The following is a 16,419-nucleotide window of genomic DNA, read 5'->3' on the forward strand; positions in this document are numbered from 1 at the left end:
CTCGGTACATGACTTGCTACTCTCGCTGCTCTATATTGCAGCGAGTCTTTTTACTACTTCGTCCTTTACAATGGAAACCTCCCCCACAAACGGACGTCCTTTCATTTTATTTCCTATCGCTATTTCAAGTTCTATATCGAAAGAGGAGTGTCAGAGGCGTGGTGCAACTAAGCCTTGTCAAACGATCACTATATGGACAAAACTACCCATGGAAATACTATATAGCGCAGCCTCCACGAAAGTCTAACCAAACGTGGGTGTCTAAAAAATAGTCCGTATTCTCAGACGTATCAGCTCCTCTGTTCTCCTGTTTGAAAAGCCTCTCGTAGAAGTTGCTGGAGTTTTATGGACCGTTTTTTTATATCATTGATAGTTTTACCGGTCTTCTGCACCTTGAACGGGGATATGACCTATGGAAACCCGGTTAATCTTCTCTGGGACCCTGGATAATAGTCGTTATGAGAGCCTGATACCTTCAAAACATGGACCTGAGTACCGAAATGTTTTAGAGTACGATCCGTAGTATCAGTAAAAGCTGCGACACAAAACATTACAGTATCTAGAAAGGTGTGGACGAACTTTTGATGAGACTAACGGGAGATAAGATTATTTGAAACTTGAATGAGACAAAAAAAATAGAGACAAGAATGAAGCCGCCATCCCGTACAGCAATTGTAACAAGCAGTGCATCTCCAAGTCCATTGATGTCCTGTCTTGTAAATGAGGGCAGCACCAGAGCCATACAACAGGAGAGTCTCGCCAACTTCATCACAGGCGCCATGTTGATACCGAAAGAGCCGCGCGAAATTCAAGCTGATGCTGATACAAAATATTTTGTTGTGCTTTAAACTGCCTGTGCTTTAAACTGGTTGAAGGAAAAGTGAATGAACGAATGAATGAGTGAATGGGAAAATGGGTGATTAAATGAATATGGTAGACTCATGTACGTGTATGTGTTCTAACGTACAAGAATATCTAACTGTTGGCAGAATGGGAGGCGAGGCGCAGACCGAAGCACACGATACAAAACTACATTAACGGACACCCACGAGTCTGCTTCAGCACTAAAGGAACGTCGAGAGAGAGAGAGAGAGAGAGAGAGAGAGAGAGAGAGAGAGAGAGAGAGAGAGAGAGAGAGAGAGAGAGAGAGAGAGAGAGAGAGAGAGAGAGAGAGAGCCCGGGCAGTCCCATTACCTGAGGCCGCCCACTCCTCGCTGCCGGGTAAGTGGCCCAGGGAAGTGTGAATCTCGTTAGCTCGAGTTGACGCCTTGCTCCAGTCTGTCCCGCGGGCATACTCGCTTCAGCACGCTCCCTTCTCACCCTTTCTGCCTTAGACGTGTTGTTCATGGAGCCAGCCTGCCCCACCACCCACCCACCCACCCACCCACCCACCCACCCACCCACCCACCCACCCACCCACCCACCCACCCACCCACCTATCCTCGCTTCCAGCACGCCCCTTCTCACCCTTTCTGCCTTAGACGTGTTGTTCATGGAGCCAGCCTGCCCCACCACCCACCCACCCACCTTCCCACCCACCTACCCACCCACCCACCCACCCACCCACCCACCCACCCACCCACCCACCCACCCACCTATACTGCTTCAGCACGCTCCCTTCTCACCCTTTCTGCCTTAGACGTGTTGTTCATGGAGTCAGCCTGCCCCACCACCCACCCACCCACCCACCCACCCACCCACCCACCCACCCACCCACCCACCCACCCACCCACCTATCCCTATTCGCTTCAGCACGCCCCTTCTCACCCTTTCTGCCTTAGACGTGTTGTTCATGAAGTCAGCCTGCCCACCACCCACCCACCCACCTTCCCACCCACCCACCCACCCACCCACACCACCCCCCCCCCCACCCACCCACCCACCCATTCACCCACCCACCCACCCACCCACCCACCCACCCACCCACCTCACCCACCCTTCCGTCTTAGACGTGTCCACTCACCCCACCCACCCACCCACCCACCCACCCACCCACCCACCCACCCACCCACCCCCACACCCCCCCACCCACCCACCCCCCCCCCCACCCCCCCCCCCCACCCCCACCCACCCACCCACCCCCCCCCCCACCCCACCCCCCCACCCACCCACACCCCCCCCCACCCACACCCCCACCCCCCCCCCCCACACCCACCCACCCACCCACCCACCCCCCCCCCCCCCCACCCCCACCCCCACCCCCACCCACCCCCCCACCCCCCCACACCCACCCCCACCCACCCCCCCCCCCACCCCCCCCCCCACCCACACCCCCCCCCCCACCCACACCCACACACACACACACACCCACCCCCACCCACACCCCCACACCCACCCACCCACACACACACCCACACAACCACCCACCCACCCCCCCCCCCCCCCCCCCCCCACCCACCCTTCCCACCCACCCACCCACCCACCCACCCACCCACCCACCCACCCACCCACCCACCCACCCACCCACCCACCCACCCCTACCCACCCACCCACCCACCCACCCACCCACCCACCCACCCACCCACCTTCCCACCCACCCACCCACCCACCCACCCACCCACCCACCCACCTTCCCCACCCACCCACCCACCCACCCACCCACCCACCCACCCACCACCCACCCACCCACCCACCCACCCACCTTCCCACCCACCCACCCACCCACCCACCCACCCACCCACCTTCCCACCCACCCACCCACCCACCCACCCACCCACCCACCCACCACCCACCCACCCACCCACCCACCCACCCACCTTCCACCCCACCCACCCACCCACCCACCCACCCACCTACCTACCTTCCCACCTACCTACCTACCCTCTTACCTACCTACCCACCTACCTACCTACACTCGCTTCAGCACGCTCCATTCTCATCCTTTCTGCCTTAGACGTGTTATTCATGGGGTCGGTCTGCCCCTACCACCTACCTACATACTACTACCTACCTAACTACTTACCTACCCACCTATCTCTCTACTTACCTACCCGCTTATCTCTCTACTTACGTACCTACCTTTATGCTGGGAGTTAGGAGGCGAGCATCATGGAGTACGGGAACAGACATAGGTTGAATACACTATAAGGATGCATAACGTCCTACGATAGAGTATACAGAGCGTGTTTTAAGCAAGTATATCCGAATAGCGAAGCAGAATAAGTACAAAATTAGTTCGCACCATATTCTCTTCTGTTGGTATGTGGCAAAAGGGAACAGACAGTCGGAGGCAGAGGCGAAGAGGAAGTAGAAGAGGCACTTAAACCATCAGTCCGCATGTATATAGCCTAACAGCAGATGAAAATAAAGATAACATCTGTTTTCATCGTGTACAGGTAGCAAGACAGAGATGACATTTGGCGGAAGAGGCTGGATCATGAAATAAGGCACTTAACCACCATTCCGTAATACCTAATCAGATTAAAGGTAGATTATATTCTTACTTATGCTTCCGTGTGGAGGCAAGAGGAAGCTTAGGGTTGGAGGAAGAGGCTGGATCATGGAGGAAGGCGAAGAGGAGGGAGGAGGGGCACTTAAACCACCATTCCGTAATACCTAATCAGAATAAAGGCAGATTATATTCTCACTTTATGCTTCCGTGTGTACAGGAGGCAAGAGGAAGCTTACAGTTGGAAGAAGAGTCTGGGTCATGGAGGAAGGCGAAGAGAGGAGAGAAAGGGCACTTAAACCCCCATCCCGTAATACCTAATCAGAATAAAGGCAGATTATATTCTTACTTATACATCCGTGTGGAGGCGAGAGGGAGCTTACAGTTGGAGGAAGAGTCTGGGTCATGGAGGAAAGCGAAGAGAAGGGAGGAGGAGCACTTAAACCCCCATCCCGTAGTACGTAATCAGAATAAAGGCAGATTACATTATCACTTTATGCTTCCGTGTGGAGGCGAGAGGAAGCTTACGGTTGGAGGAAGAGGCTGGATCATGGAGGAAGGCGAAGAGAGGTACAGAAGGAGCACTTAAACCCCCATCCCGTAATATCTAATCAGCATAAAGGTAAAGTTTTCCTGGGTTGCCATTGTGTTATTTTCTTGCCCAATTGTTATCAGTTCTACGCACCATATGACCTTCCCAAGTTTGTGTTATGTCGTATTCATTGAGTTGGCTTCTTTCGGTACTTGCGACAGCGTGAGCGAGTCGCACGAGGTCAGAGACCGCCACACCAGGGCGCGGGGCAGCGGAGCACCGCTCGCCTGCCCGTCACCCGTCTTCTCCTCTTCTCCGCGTTGTTCGCCCGTTTTATTTGTTTGTAGTTCGTCCGGAAGGGTGTGGGTTCCGGTTGATGACTGCTAATGAAAGTCATCATTTGCTGATCCTAGTGTCAGTTCATCGCAGCTTCCCACGGCCAAAAGCACGACGTGTTGTTAAACATCCTGTTGTGCGACACCGACCGGGTGTCGCCATACGTATAATCATACATGTAAATTATATTATACACATTACATCGCTCGGTTCCCTGAAAGTCGCAACCTCGCGGCTCACCCCACCTTTACACATTGCTGTACCTATCCATGTTACAGTCGCCCAAAGTGTACTAGCTAAGCGTGGTCTCGTTATAGTTGCTTTAAAAATTATCACAGAAGTCAGAGCCCGCCTAACAATACAACATAGGGAAATGCCAATGATAATAATCATGGAAGTAACAAGAAATGGGTAATGTACATACAGGTTGAGGTATATAGGGCTAGAGTCGTGGACGTGGAGTTGAGCACTATTCCGAAAAATAACAAAATAATAGCTCGAAAAATTATTTACATGATACATCCTAGAAAAATTAAATTGACTAAACTGTCATTGGGATACATGGTAATGGAGGTATTTGGAATAGTAAAAAGAAAAAGGAACAATCCTTGAAGAAGATCTGCTACACACTGAACCTTCGAGTCACACCTGGACACAAAAATGTCGCAGAGAAACACTCATCCGTTGCGTGACAATTAATTACCAGTGTCGTTACCCTCGGTACGCCTTTGAGACGGGTGGGGTTTACAACAATAGATAAAGTTGTGTGGAAAGAGGTAATGTTATCCGTAGAGTCTCCTAATATTTACAATGTGATAACAAGGACAAGTCTGGAAAACCTTAGAAGCATCGGCAGTCAGCACCACTAACTCCTAATGCTCAGTTTGGCAGGTCTACAGTACTGTAAAAAAAAAATCCTGTCACCAAGTTGTGAAATCACTGTTGGAACAAATATCACTAAAATATATAACTCCAGCATAATCGATTAAAGTAATTCCAGCATTAATAAACATCAAATTAAAAAGACAAATTTCCACCTATCCCTCGATCGTAACGAACGTGGATGACTGACATCTGTGACGCCAAAAATAATTTCCGTAACGGGTAACAGTGGTATGTCAAGCAAAGGGTGAGTAAGACTTGTCTGCATACTTCCAAGGCTTACAGATATTCACATGCTGTTTACAATAAAAGTTAGGGACAGCATCTGCTCAAGTTTAGTTAAGTCTGTCATTGCAGAGAAAAAGTCTGTTTTAAGCAGAAGCACATGAGGTTCAAGGTTAAATTGTACCTATCCCTATGTTAGTCTACACCCTTGGTCATTACGGCTCCAATTACATTAAGAAGACTAACTGCCTTGCATCAACTCAGCAGTAAAATAAAATAGTGGGTTAGAGTGAAAAGTATTACTCAAGGACTCCCCTTCTCGCATGAAAAAGATGCAGGCAACAGCTCAGGAACCAAATATAAATTAGTAAATGCGAGGATGCAGGTTACAGTCGTATGGTGGAAAGATAGACAAAGCAGCGTCAGGCTGAACCTCAAGCCGGCGCTAGTCTTTGGAGACGATCACTATGCACATTGTGTATTAAAAAAAAAATCGTAAAGCTCAAATTTCCGTCCACCTATTTATCTGACTATTTCTGCCTAAACCACGGGTAAAAGAACACACCAAGGATTTTTTTTTTTTTATTATCGCTGGTGACACCCAAAAAGGTTTAGGTCAGAGGGTCGAAGGCCCCCCTCCCTGACGGCAAAAGAAGCTTCAAAAAGGACCCAAAATTACTTTAAGTGCCATAAAAGTTGGCTGATATAACCGTGTAGGTTGCCAGTGGGGCTGTAGTCAAGGGATACTGCACTCCTTCGAAGAGGAACTTTAAGGACAATCATGTACATAAGGAACTCTAGTAATAATCCAGCATTAGCTACAGAAATGGTTTCTCCATCTGTCCAGTTTCCTTGTTTAAAACACGAGATAAAATCAGTAGATAGCCTATAGGCGTCCACTGGATTAGATACGCCCCCACACGCCTAAACACATGAACATAATAATAGTAATTCACCTGAAATCATGTTACAAGTGGTGTAATTACGGAAACCGTATCACTGTATATATATATATATATATATATATATTATATATATATATATATATATATATATATATATATATATATATATATATATATATATATATTTTTTTTTTTACAACAAAGGAGGCAGCTCAAGGGCACACAAAAAACAATAATAAAAAAAAGCATGCTAATCGCTGCTCCTAAAAAAAGAATCAGAAGAGGTGGCCAAAAGCAAGGTCAGATTCGGAGGGAGAGGTGTCCTGATACCCTCCTCTTGAAAGAGTTTAAGTCGTAGGCAGGAGGAAATACAGATGAAGGAAGATTGTTCCAGAGTTTACCAGCGTGAGGGATGAAAGAGTGAAGATGCTGGTTAACTCTTGCATAAGGGGTTTGGACAGTATAGGGATGAGCATGAGTAGAAAGTCGTGTGCAGCGGGGCCGCGGGAGGGGGGGAGGCATGCAGTTAGCAAGTTCAGAAGAGCAGTCAGCGTGGAAATATCGATAGAAGATAGAAAGAGAGGCAACATCGCGGCGGAATTTAAGAGGTAGAAGACTATCAGTAGGAGGAGGAGAGCTGATGAGACGAAGAGCCTTAGCCTCCACTCTGTCCAGAAGAGCTGTGTGGGTGGAGCCCCCCCACACGTGAGATGCATACTCCATACGAGGGCGGACAAGGCCCCTGTATATGGATAGCAACTGCGCGGAGGAGAAGAACTGGCGGAGACGATACAGAACGCCCAAACTCGAGGAAGCTGATTTAGCGAGAGAGGAGATATGAAGTTTCCAGTTGAGATTTTGAGTTAAGGATAGACCGAGGATGTTTAGTGTTGAAGAAGGTGACAGCTGAGTGTTGTCGAAGAATAGGGATAGGTGTTTGGAAGATTGTGTCGAGTTGATAGGTGGAGAAATTGAGTTTTTGAGGCATTGAAGGACACAAGGTTCCTTCTGCCCCAATCGGAAATGATAGCAAGGTCTGAGGTTAAGCGTTCTGCAGCTTCCAGTCTGGAGTCGTGTACTTCCTGTTGTGATGGTCTTCTATTGAAAGAAGTTGAATAATGCAGAGTGGAGTCGTCGGCGTACGTGTGGACAGGACAGTTTGTTATGGAAAGAAGATCATTGATGAATAACAGGAAGAGAGTGGGTGATAGGACAGAGCCCTGTGGAACGCCACTGTTGATAGGTTTAGGGGAAGAGCAGTGACCGTCTACCACCGCAGAGATAGAACGGCCGGAAAGGAAACTGGAGATAAAGGAACAGAGAGAGGGATAGAATCCGAAAGAGGGCAGTTTAGAAAGCAAAGACTGGTGCCAGACTCTATCGAAGGCTTTCGATATGTCTAGCGCAACAGAGAAAGTTTCACCGAAACTGCTAAGAGAGGATGACCAAGAGTCAGTTAAGAGAGCAAGAAGAACGCCAGTAGAACGCCCCTTGCGGAATCCATACTGGCAATCAGAGAGAAGATTAGAAGTGGAAAGGTGCTTTTGAATCTTCCGGTTAAGGATTGATTCAAAAGCTTTAGATAGACATGAACGTAAAGCTATTGGGCGGTAGTTTGAGGGATTGGAGCGGTCACCCTTCTTAGGCACAGGCTGTACAAAGGCATACTTCCAGGAGGAAGGAAAAATAGATGTTGATAGGCAGAGACGAAAGAGTTTGACCAGGTAGGGTGTCAGCACAGAAGCACAGTTTTTAAGGACAATAGGAGGCACTCCATCAGGTCCATAAGCCTTCTGAGAGTTGAGGCCAGAGAGGGCATAGAAAACATCATTAGGAAGAATCTTAATAACAGGCATAAAGGAGTCAGAGGGGGGATGAGTAGGAGGAATATGCCCACAATCGTCCAAGGTGGAGTTCTTACAGAAAGTTTGAGCGAAGAGTTCAGCCTTAGAGACAGATGAGACGGCAGTGCTGCCGTCAGGGTTAAGGAGAGGAGGGAAAGAGGAAGAAGTGAAATTGGAGGAGATATTTTTGGCTAGATGCCAGAAGTCACGGGAAGATTTAGAAGAAGCAAGGTGTTGACATTTTCTATTTATAAAAGAAGTTTTGTTAAGTCGGAGAATAGATTTGGCACGATTCCGGGCTGAAATGTGGAAGAAGTGAAATTGGAGGAGATATTTTTGGCTAGATGCCAGAAGTCACGGGAAGAATTAGAAGAAGCAAGGTGTTGACATTTTCTATTTATAAAAGAAGTTTTGTTAAGTCGGAGAATAGATTTGGCACGATTCCGGGCTGAAATATATAGATCAAAGTTAGTGGGAGTTCGAAGGCTCTGGAACCTTTTGTGAGCCGCCTCTATCTTTAATAGCACAAGAACAAGCATGATTAAACCAAGGCTTTTTAGCATGAGGAGTAGAGCAAGTACGTGGAATGTATGCCTCCATTCCAGAGACAATCACCTCTGTGATGCGCAGAGCACACACAGAGGGGTCTCTCTCCTGGAAGCGGTAATCATTCCACGGGAAATCGGAAAAGTACATCCTCAGGTCGTCCCACCGAGCTGAAGCAAAATGCCAGAAGCATCGCCTCCTCGGTGGGTCCAGAGGATGTAGAGGAGCGATAGGACAGGATACAGAAATAAGGTTATGATCGGAGGAGCCCAACGAAGAGAACAGTTTGACAGAGTAAGCAGAAGGATTAGAGGTAAGGAAGAGGTCTAGAATGTTGGGCCTGTCTCCAAGACGGTCGGGAATACGAGTAGGGTGCTGAACCAACTGCTCTAGGTCGTTGAGGAGAGCAAAGTTGAAGGCTTGCTCACCAGGCTGGTCAGTGAAAGAGGATGAAAGCCAAAGTTGGTGAACATTGAAATCTCCCAAGATGGAGATTTCAGCGAAGGGAGAGTGGGTCAAGATGCGCTCCACTTTAGAGTTCAAATAGTCAAAGAGTTTTACATAGTTAGTAGAGTTAGGCGAGAGATAAACAGCAAATATATATTTAGTATTAGAATGACAATGAAGTCTTAGCCAGATGGTGGAAAATTCAGAAGAGTCAAGGTCGTGGGCACGAGAGCAAGTGATGTCGTTGCGCACGTAGGCGCAACATCCAGCTTTGGATTGAAAATTAGGATAGAGATAGTAGGAGGGAACAGAGTAGAGGTTGCTGTCAGTAGCTTCAGAAACCTGTGTTTCGGTAAGGAAGAGAAGGTGTCAGCTAAAATGTGTTAAAAACCTCGAAGACAGCAACTCGATACCCCACTACTCAGCACGCTCGCGTCCTTCGTCTCGCCGGTGCGGGGCAGGACTGCAGGGGTGGCAGGGTCTGCCGTCCGTCGGCTGGTAGCGGTGGTGGGAGGGGTGACAGGCTGACAATATACGCCCACCAGTCACCCTCAAAGGTCCGAGTTGCCTGGCGAAGAAAAGTGCGCACCTACGACTAGTTGTGTCGTAGGAAGAAACAAGCGCCAAGACACCTTCAAGGAGACTTGGTTGTGCGAGGCGGGGCGCGCGGGCTGTGTGGACTTTGAGGGGTGGGGCGGGGCGTTGCCCTCGGGTGTGGCTGGGTGCTGACTTGACGCTCACGGAGTAGGCAGGCCGCAGTGTTAATGTTTAAGGCGCAGGGGGGATGGATGACTATTGAAGGGGGGAGGGAGAGAGGAAAAAGGGTGTAGTAAGGGGTCATTGAAGGGGGGAGGGTGAGAGGCAAAGATGTTATTCAATTTAATAACATTTTTTTATTGAAATTAAGAATTTTTTTTTTTGTAAGTCAACTTTTTAAATTTGAAATTAAAGTATTTTAATTTTAAAATCAACCTAGAGAATCTTCCTGATTATGTTCAACAATGCAAGGCATGTCAAAAGTCTAAGGTAATTAAATATATAAATGTCACTTTTTAGTATTTTTGGGTGCTCATGAGGTTGGCATGACATGGCAATCAAAACACATCATTTTCAATGGTCACCACTGTATTTGTAAAGATACACTCTGCAGTGTATATTCTTTTTTTTATGAGTATCACATAAGCATATTTTCTTCTTTCCCTCTACCTATTTTCATTGCAATAAAGAACAAATTATATTCAAATATTCTCTCCACATATTCACTTAATGGCCTGAATACCTTGTCAACTTTTCATATTTTCAAAATTTTCCATATTTTGTTTTGTCCCGACTGTTGTGTTGTTTGCAATAAGTATGGCACTACATAAAAATATTAATATTTCCCCAAAAGAAGAAAAAAATGGATGGCTCAAAATATTAATATATCCCAAAAAGAAAAGAAAGTGGATGAATGAAGACTATTGAAGATGGCAGAACGGATGGCAGAATTGCTGGTTCCCTGTATTGGAGACAGGATTAATTTTTTAGAAGCACTTGAGAAATTAAAATCAGAAGCTGGGTAGCCTGCAACATGTAATGAAGAAAAGACTGAGGGAAGTCAAGAAATTCCTGGGACATCTGGTCCTGATCCTGAGAGATACCAAGCCCTGGCTAGATCTAATCCTGCTCCACGTCCAAGTGCTACCACATCTGATCCTGCTCCACGACCAAGTGCTACGACATCTGATCCTGCTCCAGGACCAAGTGCAACCACATCTGATCCTGTTCCAGAACCAAGTTTTGCCACATCTGATCCCCTTCCCCAACTAAGTGCTGCCATATCAGCAATCACTTGGTGTGATCTTAAAAACTACAAGTAGGTTATATGAGAGAGAGAGAGAGAGAGAGAGAGAGAGAGAGAGAGAGAGAGAGAGAGAGAGAGAGAGAGAGAGAGAGAGAGAGAACTTCCTGTTTTTTATAATAGTGAATAGTTGAAGGTTAAGTAGTTACTATTAGAAATGGAGAAAATTGTATTCGGTATTGAGGAATAGGTAGATTGTTAGCCTTTTTGTTAGCTGTTTTTAAGTGTTTTTGTTTTAAGTGTTAAGTGTTAATGTACCGTTGCCTGCTTTCACAAGTTGATTGCGGTAGGTGAGATAACACAATAGCCTTTTAGTTGGCCGAGCGGTAGCCGTTATAAGTTCACTTTAGTTCACTTAGTTCTCTCTCTCACAGGGCAATACCAATAAAAAATGTAATTTTAACTATATTAACAGCTGTACATAAAGTTTACATTTTACGTGAGCGAGTCGCACGCACACCAGAGCCAGCCACACCAACGTGCCCGGGGCCGGCGAGCACCACTCGCCCGCCCGCTGCCCGCTGTCTTCTCTCGGCTTCTCCCCGTCTTCCCGTTGTTCGCTCGTTTTATTTGCTTGTTAGTTCGTCCGGAAGGGTGTGGGTTCCGGTTGATGACTGTTGATGAAAGTCATCATTTGCTGATCCTAATGTCAGTTCATCACAGCTTCCCACGGCTCTGACGTGTTCCATAACATCCTGGCAAAGGCACTGGGCCTGTGCTTAGACACACAGTCACACACTCACATGTGCATTATAATATACACATTACAACATATTTTTAACCTGTTCATCTACACTCTGCCTTTGACTGTGTGAAAGTCAGCACCTAAAGGCTCACCGGGCAGGGCAATGACATCACGATACTGATGTGAAAGCTTCAGAAGCGGGCCCCTAAGCTCGGGATAATCGACCACTTTAGTCTGACTAAAGAATCGACAGATGAGGCCTGACATGTCTTGTCGCCGGCGTCGGGTTGACCCACTGCGCCGATACAAGGCCGCTTTAACTCTAAAGGTTCTGTCGACACCTGTCCGTCGAACGCTAATGCGCGACCCAAAAAAGACTCCATTTTTTAGTTTAACCGGACCGCCAGTGGCATTAACCACTAAAGCTACGGTCCTACTTCCCTCGCGTACCGTGTTAAGGGTGGACTCTATCGCTAGCGTGTTCACACGACTAGGCCCTTCTAGCCCTAGATAGGTAATCTGTGGGTGTCCGACACCCCCAGCCTATGTGCTGAAGCATGTTTCCCTCTTCCGCCACAATGGTGTCAAAGAACACCGCACAGCGGGTGTATTCTAGTCATTATGGTCTTAGTCTCACGAGAGAGAGTGGGCATCATCGTCGTTCTTAGCTCCAGGCAATTCTGTGGCTGCTCTGGGGTCGCAGGACGCCCCCAAACCCTAATAGTGTAGCTGAATTTTCAGGGAGAGAGAGGGACGACTTATTGTGACAAAACTCGAGTTTCTGCGAACACACTTGCTGGACAATAGTGCGTGAGCATTTCTTATGGAAATTGTTGCTTTTGTGATGAGGTGGGGATGGCGAGCACCCCCTTTGGCCGTAAACTGAGGAATGTGTACGCTTGTACTTGATGGTGTCCCATATGCGATTTTTCTCGTTTTTGGTCTTTTTTTGTGAGTGAGATTTTGATGACGAAATATGTATAGCAATTGTTCTCGAAGTGAATATTAGAAAACTAAAGTGACTATATAATATTTTACAAGTGGTTACTGGGTGTTCTGGTGCCGATAAATATGTATACATGCTCAGTGAATATATGCATTTTTTTACTGGGACCTGGGACCCATGTATGTTGGGGGGATGAGGAAAGACACTGGGGAAAAAAGAAAAGGAGCTGTAACTTTTTTCCCCAGAAGTAATGACACCAAAGTGTGGTCCGACTGTGCCTCTTGCAGCGTCCCCATATGTGGACGCGCCACAGCTACCTTCTCTGCTAGGACTGCAGGTAAGACCAGGTAATTATCATGAAAATATGAAGCAAGGTGTTTTTAATGCCTTACTTGGCTTATATCTCTATTTTCATCCATTATAAGTCACTAATATATGGGTTTATAAGCGTTGAATATACCAGAAAAGAAATTACTCAAAACAGGATGAAAAAAAATCCCCTTTTTCAAAAAAATTTTCCATAAACTTCCAACAGGGTCTGCTGGCTGCTGTCTTCAAGGTGGATTACCTCATCCCTCCACTTATATTTGCTAGACAAAGGATGCCCTGGGGTCAGGGGATTATTGTTATACATATGTTTTTTTTTAAATGTAACTAAATAAATGAGAAAGTTTTTTTGAAATATATTTTTCAGAATTTCAAAGTTCTGTGTTTTACTAATATAGAAGTTGAAATTACAGAGGAGACCTTAGACATCAAATGACTAGCTTAAGTCTTTCAATAAAATCATTACCTGATTTTCTGTGTATTTTATTTCCCTTGGGGTCCAATCAACCCCAAAATATGGCAAGTGGCAGGATTTATACGATTACCTATCTAGGGCTAGGCAGATGTCACAACCTACGGTGGCGTTAGGGACTGACACGGGGACGTGCATTGCAGTAATACTTGTTTTTCCTCATTAAATGTTCAGTATATGTTTGTGTGGAGCCAACTGTACTTTTCCTGATAGCCAATGTTTAGATTTGTGACAGATTTTTTAGACATACACAGCAATACGCGTTGGTATTGTATATGACTGTGACTTTTAATTTTGTTGAAGTTATGTTTCCTGTCTGTAGCTACGTGTGCACCGACGGAGTTCACCTGCAGTGACGGCTCGTGTGCTGCGAATGAAGAAAGGTGTCCTACTACGATTGCCCCCACCAACACTACTACCGCCACTCCTCCTCCTGGTGAGTGATGTCATTCCCTTCTCTTAGTAGAGGAGCATATGTCACAAAATATCACCTCGTGGGATTTTTAAGGAAGGGAAGGAGTGACTACCTGGAATACATTGGTAATATGGTCTACTACAACGTACTACCAGGTGTTTTGCCGAAAAATGTGGCAGAGGCTCTCTGTGACGTCATCAATCCAAGATGGTCGTCACTATGCATATGCCCTTAGATTTTCATCAATAACTCATTTTAGAGTTAACCTAGGAAAAAAAATCATCAATATTGATTTATTCAAAATATAAAAAAACAAAAAAGTATAGGTGTTTTATTTTCCTAAATTCAACAGTTTACGAGTTATACCCATTTTTTTTTATTTCCCACTGTATACATTTTATTTCCCCTTGCATTTCCATTAATTAATAGCTGCCATCAGCATTATCATATGAAAAATGTGATTCAAAAATATTTTGTTCGCCCTATAATTAAAAACATAGCACACAACAGCTTTTTTTTTTTTTTTTTTTTACAATCATCTCCTACAGTGTTGTCATATATGGCTACAATCAGCGGATAAGACAACATTTGTCTCCTGTCATTCATATACAAGTACTTATTGTGTCTCCAGAAATATAAGATATAAATGTGTTCCATGCTCATAATTGTTTTTCGGGATATATTACTAACTGTGGATTCTGGAAGAGCAACAGTCGGTGTACCCTAAAGATGAAACAGAAATTCTTTCTCCTGATGCTGCAGATAAACCAATAGTGTCAAATCAAACCAGATCCAGATCATATACTGTCGCTGTGCTTGATGGAATGGCAGAATTACAAAAACTGAAAAAGACACCAAATATGAAGACATGCCATGATTTAGCTATTGCATTTTGCAGCAAATTAGATTCCACTTTGAAAAAGTATGATGAGACTCACTTAGTTTTTGACACCTACCTTGAAAATTCACTCAAAAACTCCATGCGGAGGAAAAGAGCTGGAAAAACAACACCTGTGATGTTTAAGATAACTGATAGCACTAACATTACAAACATTAGTATGAGAACCCTTTTATCCCATTCTAAAACAAAAGATGAGTTAACAGCATATCTCTCAGATAAGGCAATAGTTTTTGCACAGAAGATGAAAAGAAATCTGGTAGCTAGTTGGAGAAATGAAGCAAAGACAGCAGAGGAAAAGGATGTAACAGCTTTGAAGAGTACCTACGAGGAGGCAGATACGAAAATAATTCTTCATTGCCTTTATGCCTCGCATCATGGTGCCACTACTCTCCATATTTTTTCACCGGACACTGATGTTTTTATACTTTCAATCTGGTGGTCAGGAATGTTCCCATCTGATACAATGTTTGTGACAGGTGTTGGACTAAATAGAAGAATGATAGATGTCAACCGTGTGTCTTCTTGCTTGGGCTCAGAGAAGATAATGGCATTATTGGGTCTCCACGCACTGTCCGGATGTGACGTTACTGGGTGTTTAGCAAGGAAAGGCAAAGCATCTTTCTGGAAGGCCTTCGAGACTTCAGATGCAGATGCCCTTGCTTCTCTTGGAAAACTTGGATGCCCAGAAGAGTTTACAAAGGATGATGAGCACTTGATCGAGAAATTTATTTGTCAGGTCTATCTGCCGGGAACAAAGATTTCTGACATCGGTGAACTCCGTTGGTACATGTTTACCAAGAAAGACAAACAAAATGAAAACCTACCCCCAACAAGAGCAGCTTTAACACCATATATTTCAAGAGCTAATTACCAAGTGTTAGAGTGGAAGCGTGCTGATCGACCACATCCAAATTTACCAGACCCATTGCATTTTGGATGGGAAATGACAGGGCAAAGTTACACCCCTGTTACATGTCTCCTTCCTTGTGCACCAGACTCGGTCATTCAGCTAGTAAGATGCTCCTGTCTCAAGGGACAATGTGCTGTGAACTGCAAATGTCGTACTCATTCACTGGTATGTACAGAACTGTGCAGGTGTGGTGGCGATGAAAAGTTATGCACGAACAATGAAAATGAAAATAAAAACCTTCTCATTGAATCTGATGATGAGCTGTAAAACATTAAGAAATATATATATATATATATATATATATATATATATATATATATATATATATATATATATATATATATATATATATTAACATACGTTTGTTTTAGTTTGATACATACACTCTTGTATGAAAATTGGAAACGCTAAAGTTTTTTTTTTTAGGGTATGAAAAATTCCTTATATGTTTTATTTTGAATGGTCAACACATTATGCTTTACCCGTATTTTTTTATGCTATTCTGTGTTGCACCCATTCACTGGTATGTTCAGAACTGTTTGTGTGCATTAGTGATGAAAATCTATATAAGATCAATTAAAGTAAGGATTAAATCAACCTCAGTGAATTTGATGATGAGCTTTAAAATGCAATCAAGTTGACTTCATAGAATTCCTTTATTTGAGTTACACTGGAAATCCTATGTTTAATTCTCATTTAAAATGTGAAAATTTACTCATAAATTGATTTTTATGTTCAACAAATTTCTTTCTGTTAATATATTCCACATGACAAGTCTAATGTCAGGTACTAAGGGAAATTCAGTGAGGTGTAGAATA

This window comes from Eriocheir sinensis, unplaced genomic scaffold, assembly GCF_024679095.1.
Source record: "Eriocheir sinensis breed Jianghai 21 unplaced genomic scaffold, ASM2467909v1 Scaffold959, whole genome shotgun sequence".
Classification (NCBI taxonomy): Eukaryota; Metazoa; Arthropoda; class Malacostraca; order Decapoda; family Varunidae; genus Eriocheir; species Eriocheir sinensis.